This window comes from Anarrhichthys ocellatus, unplaced genomic scaffold, assembly GCF_004355925.1.
Source record: "Anarrhichthys ocellatus isolate YVR2014 unplaced genomic scaffold, GSC_Weel_1.0 scaffold19, whole genome shotgun sequence".
Classification (NCBI taxonomy): domain Eukaryota; kingdom Metazoa; phylum Chordata; class Actinopteri; order Perciformes; family Anarhichadidae; genus Anarrhichthys; species Anarrhichthys ocellatus.
The window spans coordinates 4,754,619-4,763,577 of NW_022280049.1; positions in this window are offsets into that span (position 1 = coordinate 4,754,619).

Sequence of the window (8,959 nt, forward strand, 5' to 3'; positions counted from 1 at the left end):
GTGCGTGTGTGTGTGTGCAGTCTCCCCATGCTATCGCACACACACTCCCAATTACTCACCCTGATTGGATATATGCAAATTGGACCAAAATTACAAGCCACCTGCAAGGGGGACCCCTCGTGGGACAGTTTTGTACACACACACACAGTAGGATTTCTTCAGCTTTAACCTTCAACCGTCCCACGGTAGGGTTAGCATGCCTGCTCCCGATCCTATAGAACAAATCTGCAGTAGAGTTGACAGGATGAGGGTGCAAAATGTATAAAGATATACGATCATACAGACACGGACAAAGGGGAAACTATTTGTTTCGGTCCACTGCGGCGCCCTTTGCAGCGTGTCTTTTAAAGCATATACCCTTTCATGATATGCTCACCCTCCACATGTATTTCTCTAATCCCACACTATGCACCTGTCCTCTCCTCTCAGTGGTCAGTCAGAGCCTTCAGTTGTGCTACAAATAACCGTAAACTCGCTGCAACCAGCAGGCACTTCTTCTCTTCGCCTCTCGCCATTCTTTTCCTCTTATCTGTTCTCATCTGCCCCGACGTTCATTCTGTCTTTATTTTAGAAAAGACACTTAATTCCTCTTCTCCTTTCCTCTCCGGCTCACCTCTCGTCGCCTGCGGAGATCAGGCAGGGGGAGAATTTTCTTCTCTCTCCCGTGGGCAACCCCAGTAAATCTCTCTAAGCTCTGCCTCCCCTGCCATACCTTTAGATTGAAGGCCACCTCCAAAGGTCACTGAGCAGAACTGATCCTCTGTATTCTCTTCATCCCGAAAGGCTGGAGGAGACTGGAGAGACAGGGGGTGGCCTGGGGCGGGGAGGGAAGAGAGGGAGGTGGAGGGAGGGAGGGATGAAGAAAAAAAAAAAAAAAAGGAGGCGGGTAGGGAGCAGAGGTGTGGAAAGGGGGCATGGAGGTGGGGAGCAGAGGAAGAAGGTGGGACCGGGAGCTGAGCAGAGGGGAGGGTTCGGGATGTAGCCGGAGGTGAGAGAGGAAGCAGGGGACCGATGTGAGGCGCATGGGTGAATAAAAGTACCACAGCAGGAAATTGCAGAAAAAGCAAATCCACAGTTTCAAACCAGATTTGAGAAGACTACGGCCTAAATAATGTTACATTTTAGTACCACTTTAATCTGCAAGAAATTAGTTATTACCTGCTACAAATTCATTCTTCTCTCCGGCGGGCGACTCAAAGTCCAAAAGGGAGGATGGAGAATGAATACAAAGACTGGCAGCTGAACTTGCCAAATATTACTCCCCTTACTCCCGTTTCAATATCACGCTTTATGCAAAAACAACACTGACACACAGGTGCCGTGATAGGATGGCAGGATGCAGCGTGATACACAGCAGTGGTGTGTTATGTACAGTATGTCATCTGTAGATGTGCGACGTGTCAGGTCTTAAATGGCTGTTTGTGCCTTTCTGTTGGCACTAAGCGGCGGGACAAAGAGAGGAGGAGGAGGAGGAGGAGGAGGAGGAGGAGAAGGAGGGAGTGAGGGGACAGAGAGATGAGAGAAGTAATAGCTTGGACATACTGAAGGAGAGGAGGAGGAGAGGATGGGGATATTTTTCTCTCTTGGGAACCCTAAGCCTTTCGGATTATATTCCGTTGTTATGATGCTTATTATGTTTGTTGACAGCGAGATGGTTATCAGACATCCTCCAGCCTATAGATTGCATCTTAATATAAGGGGACGGGTGTTTGTGTGTGTGTGTGTGTGTGTGTGTGTGTGTGTGTGTGTGTTGCTGTCCGTATATGTTACTGTATCAACGGTGGAAGAAGTATTCAGGTCTTTTATTTAAGTTAAAGTACTGGTACAATAATCTTTGCAAGTATTAGAAGTAAAAGATCTCAATACAATGGGCAGTAAATGACATTATTGATTATCTTAATGCATAAACGGATAAGCAGCCTGTTACTAATGTAAGTGGTTGAGGTTAAGCGAGCTTAAACTCCTTTATTTACATTTAGGTAGTGTGTTCAAGTGGTTCCCAAAGTAAGGTTCTGTCCCCTCAAAGGGATCACAGAACAGGGAAGAAGTACATTTTTAATTCTGCCAAACAAATCTGTATTTTCTCTGATCATTTTCTCTGATCATTGATTATTTATTTTTTTGTGAATTAGAGAATAATTTTACCTCTTTGGGCAATTATTCAAATGAAACCACGTGAGTGGTGGTGGCACTGTAATAAAGTCAAAGATATCAGGAACGTGACAACGCTATATTTTTAATAAAAAAGTTGGGAACTGCACATTTGACGGTTACATTTCATAATCTTAGTTTATGTTTATGATGTAAAACCTTAATCTGAAAAGGAACTAATATATGCAGCTGTCAACTAAATGTAGTGGAGTAGAAAGTACAACATTTACTTCTGAAATGTGTTGGAGAAGACGTGTAAAGTAGCGTGAAATGGAAATACTTCAGTTCCTGTGTAAATGTACTTGGTTACTTTCTACCACTGCAGTGCTCCTCTCCTGCACATGTAGGCCTATGTGTGTGTGTGTGTGTGTGTGTGTGTGTGTGTGTGTGTGTGTGTGTGTCTTTTTGTCTCCTGTATTCAGGCCACTGATTGAAGCTAACGATGTCCGCTATTGCATCCATGCTCCCATACATCTCTGTCCAGCACCGTCCATTGTCTTCCTCGTTTACACGCAATCTTGCCTTTGTAATCTTTCCCTGTAATGAAAGTTCCTCTGCCCATCAGTGGCTGAAAATGATTCTGGAAATATTAATAAGGGGCCCGTTTTTAACCAAATTACATTCTATCAGAGCCGAGATTAAATTAGCAAACGCCAAGGTGTGTAGGAGCGAAAACTAATGGAATTGGATGACGGCATCCGTCAATCAACAAACGATTTGGGATTCCCTGTCCGACCTCTTCCCGCCCACTCTTATCAATCGCACACAGACAGTGGAATATGATACAGCCAGGAAGCGGGGATGTCGAATCTGCCTCCCACATGCTACGTCTACTGATACAGCTGCTATAACAATGCACGTGTTGGACAACACCTCCGACAGAGAGAGAGAGAAAGCATGTGGGCCCACAAGCTCAGATACACATCCCGTCTTTGTTGCTGAATGAAATGTTTTCTTAACGCCATGCCCGACCCGTGACGCTACGTCTCAATGTAAGGCTCGGGATTGCCTCAGATGGTGTCACTGAACACGTTTTCCCTCATGCAGCGTATCTGAGGAAAACAAACCCCAGCGCACACTGTGACCATTATACCGCAGATACCACCTTCAATGAGGTACATTAAATAGGGCATTCAATACATTGGTGCGGCCATGAGCCATTCAGAGACAGGTTCATCAGAGATAAAGCGAGTGTGTGTGTGTGTGTGTGTGTGTGTGTGTGTGTATGTGTGTGTGCATCGGCATTCCCACGGTGAGACGGTCCGCAGGTTGTAGGATGAAGGTATTCGTAGTGACACTGATAAGAAATATATCTTATAATGGTGAGAAAATGAATTGGACTGACTGGCCTATCAGTACAACAGTCTCTCCTTTAAATGCCATTTCATAGAGACTTTGTTTGTTTGTTTTTAATCTCCTTGTGTCTATGTGCTGGGTGGATCCACAGTCATCCTTTCTCTTGCACTCTCTCTTTCGTTTCTATCCCTTGGCCCGTCTAATCTTTTAGTCTCTTTTCTTTCTCACTTTGACGCATATACACACACACACACACACACACACACACACGCACGTTCTCTTTGTCTCCCCAGGTGTGCGCTGGTCCAGGTGTATGTCTTCACGGGAGCTCATCACTGCTCTAATGAGAATGATCACCGCTCATCTGTCTTCATCCACATCCAACAGAGAGCACCTGCTACTATCCGTGTGAGAGTGTGGATTCGGTTTTTGTGTGTGTGTTCGTGTCTATATAACAGTCACTGCATACAGGTGATGTACGGTGTGGTATATTAGTTATGTGTAAAGCCAAAGTGAAAGGGTGGCTAATATGAGTTGCACTTGCATACAGTGGATAGGCTTTCGACTTGCAACCCCTCCGTAGCCGACAACAGATTTAAGTTTGACTATAATAATGACTTTTGAACAAGAGTCTTTGTTTGAGAGTCTTTGAATAATCGCTCAGGCACTGCGAATCTCTCAACAGGGGTGAAGCTGTTTTGATTTAACCCCCCCAACAGCCCTCTTCTGTCGTTTGCATCTGTCAGCCGAAAGGGGTTTTAACGTCAAGTGGAACAGATGACTGGATCACACCATGGGCGGTGAAAAACACCCAAAACCACTTGTAAGGCCCCTGAATGCATTCAGTCAGGTTGGCTTTTAAGCTAATGTTAGCGGCAGCCTTGAGCTAATGACGACGGCGGCTTTTTTTAACATCACTTGAGTGCTGCTTCAGAGTCTGTTTAATTTCACCCTTTAAAAAAATAAAAACACACACTGTGTGACTTCATGGCAATAAATCATGCTTTCAGAGGGTTGAAGGGATTTTTAGACAGGTTAGTCTCTCCGCAGTGAATATTCAAACCGTTAACTGGCCTATTTACTTGAACTGCACATAGCAGTAAGACAGATGACGCTGTGCTGTTATTTATATTTCATGCGGCTTTATACATGTGAAAGGAGGTAAGCAAGACTTTGGACTTAAAAAGGGCAAGAGGCGGCAATTGTAGTGACAAAGGCAGAGAGAACCATCACCTACCTCTGCTGTTCCAAACACATTCTCACTAACAACTTTATAAGGTGATACTATTTCAATGAGCTCTTTGTGCTGCCCCTAGTGGCCACAACATGTACTAATGCAGTTTTAATTAAAGCCATCTTGTTGTTGAATCTGAACCCTTGACAACACTAAACTTGGACTAATCCTTAAGAGATTTAAAATTAAACATGCATTTTTGAGTCAAGACCTAGATGCTGCTGGGCGTGTTTTGCAAAAGAAAAAAAATGACTGCATGGCTGCATTGTGATGTAACATATATGACAGAGACTGGCAGCAGAAACTAAAGCCATTTGAGATCGAACTTATCTTTGGACAGTGGGAACACTGAGGATTGCCACCAGAATGTCCAAGAAATTGGACATTGAATAACTGGTGCTGACAAAAAATGTAGCGGTTGTGCTTATATTGTCGGCTCCCATTTGTCGGGTCTGTTTGTATATGTTTATGCGAGATGTTAGATATCGCCATCCTCCGCCTCTCTTTCTGTCCTCCACAGGTGTCACCAGGTCAACGGCTTGCTTCGATTTCCAGTGTGTGTGTGTGTGTGTGTGTGTGTGTGTGTGTATGTATACATGTCTGATTCATGGGTTAAGATTGTAATGATCACATTTGCTTTCTACCCATGGGACTTCTTTCCTTTTTTTTTCCCAGGCCTGCACTTGAAAATATGTTTACTTAAAACCAAGCCAAGAGAGAAACCAAAACAACAGAGATTGTATTTACCCAACCAAAGGCCGCATCAATTGGCTATTGTCAAAGTCTAAGTAGATTTTATGTAAAACTCCCAATCCATGCTGTTAGTATTGACCAAACAACAAAATGCTTGTTCATTTTTTCCTCAATCCAATTAGTTTTCTTGTGGCTTTCTGACAGCTCGTTTATATCTGTGAGTGAGTGCCCACTGCTGAATGGGTAATTGTGCAGTTAGTGTGTGCCTACAAATGTGTGGAGAATCTTGTTACCTGAGTTTGTATGGGAATACAAACTGAATTGATTTGGATCTGAGATTAATAGGGGAACATTGTGATGGGCTATTGATTGCTTTCTATGATCAAATGAAATCAAAGCTGATGCATGCAATGCAACGCCCAGAGCGGGAGTCTCCGATTGTATTCTCTGCTTTGTGGTCTGTTTAAACTGCTGATTTGTTGAAACGGCATCATTTTTTCCTTAAACAGGTGCAAGAGTTGTTATACATGCAAAAAAAACAAAAATAAAGTGTTTGTTGCGCTAAAATGTATTCAGAACAAACTTAGACGGCTATTTGTGGATTACATTGGGTGTTGGAGGCTGTATTTACAAGCTTCTAAAAGCTTTGATTTCTACTCATAGCTTGTGCTCTGCAAATAATGCATTGCATCGTTAAAGGTGCAATGTGAAAGATCCGGAATTTGAATTGAAGTAAAACACTGCAACAGCGGACGTTGTGACATCACCCGTTGGTTTGTGGACTGCGGTTTTGAAGCACCCATTGCCAACTTGGATTTTGGCCATTGCCATCTTTTGCATCAAGTGAACGAAAGTGACCATATCTGGAGTGACGCCGTGGTAGAGACGCAGTATACAGCTATGGTAGCAACCTGTCAATCACAAGGTAGCCCCGCCCTCAAGCATACCCTGCTTTATCATCTATTTTACTCTGAATGGGACCATAATTTACTCACTGAACATCAGGTTTTATTGAACAAGATTTGAAACTACCGATTGAGACCATGAAATCATGTTTACAATGTTCACTGAGGGAATAAATCAAGTAAGAAGTCATTTTTTCATAGACTTCCATACAATCAGACTTCTTTTTGTAACCAGAGGAGTAACATTGACAATTAGAAAGAATGTAAGTTCAAGGCAATTCTGCATTGGCTTTAATTTTCCAAACCTGAGATTGCTGCCTGATACTAACCAGCTCCGGCTTGTCCTGTCTTGTAATTCCACTTGTACCTCCAGACGCGATAGTGATTCACTGTAGCGCCGGTCTGCCCTCATGACGAAGAAGTAGAGCTGCCCTGAGGGCTTGTAAACCGTTTTGATAGTTTATTTAATGCATTAAATCCAAAGCGGTAGATATGAGAAATCAACTTGTAATTTTGTTCCGTCATAGTGGCCACCGGGATACCTCTTCCCCAGGAGGAGGGCGGGGCGACGGCTTCAGAAACTAGCAATCAGCCAGCAACACACCCCCAGTGTCATCTGGAACTCACTTTCGTTTGAATCTCCAATCAGCATCAACAATTTCCAGGTAAAAAGGCGTCTCGCACTTGTCAGTCTCTTCTGACTGCGCGCTGATAAATCAGCTTCGACAACGGAGAACGGCAGTTTGAGCTCCATCCAAAAGGTTGTTTCCCCTCAGTTTGTCAACACGCCGTCTTGCTGTTCAGTCAGCTTGATACCGAGACATGAGTGGCGGTGACAGTGATGGAGGGAAAAGGTCAGATATGACACGGTGGTTATGGAGTGCGAACACAACGAGCACTTTGACATTTCTGGCCAAAATGTGTGCGCTGCATTTTAATCACTGAGAGGAAATTACTTGATCATCCAGGAGGCAGATTTTAACGAGCAAACACCAGAATTCTTGCATTTGTCATAACTTTAACGAAAGTCCCAAAATGCACTTCCTAAGAAAAGTTGGTAATGCTAATAGAGGAATGCACAGAAAGTGTGCTGCTTTGAGTAAAGAGAGAAGGTTGTTTGTTTTTTTTGCCAGGAGCCAAAAGGTCAGGATGTACAGCACACAATAAATCCAATACACATGCATTTCATTTAGCCTCGCTTCTTAACACCCGCGATAATGATCGCATTCCAGAGGGATCTTTGAGTTCATCTTCGCACTAATGACTGAGTTAAGCACTCTGCAGACTATGGAGGAAATTATCATTTGTTTTACTTAATGCATACATTCTGCTCGCTGCCACAGCGAGCTGACCCCGAGGGCTGATGATGTTGTTCAGCCTCCAGCTGCTAGGTCAATGGGGTCGCGTTTCCCTGTCCAGCTCCGCGTCTTCCAAGTGGGGTGACATAAGCCATCCTTGGCCTCTGTCTCTCACAGTGCCAGTTCTGGGTCCAGGAGAAGCCATTAAAGAAGCAATTAACAGCCCCAATTAAAGAATGATGAAGCAGAGGGGAGAGTTTACGTAGTGTAAAGTGACTAAAGGGCTTTAGCTTTGGCTGTTTAGATGTCAGCGACTGTAGGCGGTAAATCAACCTCCGGAAACCCATACTGTTGGTTTGTGAGTTTGTCTCCATTTGGACAAATCACGCTAAAAGAAAACAAAGCAATAAAAGTGCCCGGCTGAAAGGAGCGCTATACATATCTTTTTATTCAAATCAGCAGCCAGCACCTTTCCAATCAGGAAGGGGTGATTGCTTTGTAGCATTTTAAGTCAGCTGTCGAGGAAAAGAAAAACCCCACAGTTTTGATGTTTGGATTTCATAATTGAGCCAGCAAGTTGGTGTGCGCATAAAGGCCTCTGCCAAAAGCCTTTGACGTGAACAGAATATAGAAGCATACCTGAAAAAACCTCAAGAGATGAAAGCGCTGCTTAGACATCTCTTGATCTCGCCCACCTCAACCCTTCCTTTGCCATCTCATCCTCACCAGCAGATTGCAGGCCAGCTAATGGTATCTTTACTGCTTCAAAGGGCCTTTTCGCTTGATAAGAGCGGCGTGGAGGCCGTGTGCAGCCCGACACACACACCGAGCTAAGCTTGTTATGGTAACCCTGCTCTAGACCAGTGTCCTCATTAGTTCCAATACCCTCGGGGTCTCTGTGTGTACGTATAGAGTCGCGTCACGTACAGGACATGACAGGATCCGTGCGCGTGCGCGTGCGTGTGTGTGTGTGCGCGTGTGTGTATTTGTGAGTTTTTAACTCGATCACACCAGCCCCTAGGCAGGCCACTGATCCTCTCCGAGAACGATAAATACAGCCATACTGTGATGCTAATGAAGACGGATAGAGACGGAGCGAGAGCAAGAAAAAGACAGAGATGAAAAGATGAAAGGGGAAATATAAGTACTCTTCTACAGCGCTGCAGGTTAGAATGTAATTGTTCCCCCCTTGACTATCACTATAGGGTATCTGAGGTAGAGCAAACAGACTTACCCCCAGGCCAAACTCCCACTGAGTCTTTGACTCTGCTTATGTAATACAATCTCAGGGTGACTGATGGAATTAGTCTGGGACTGTTTTTTGTGTGAGATAGAAAGTGAGAGCAAAAAAAAAAACGGGGGGGGGGGGGGGGGGGGGGGGG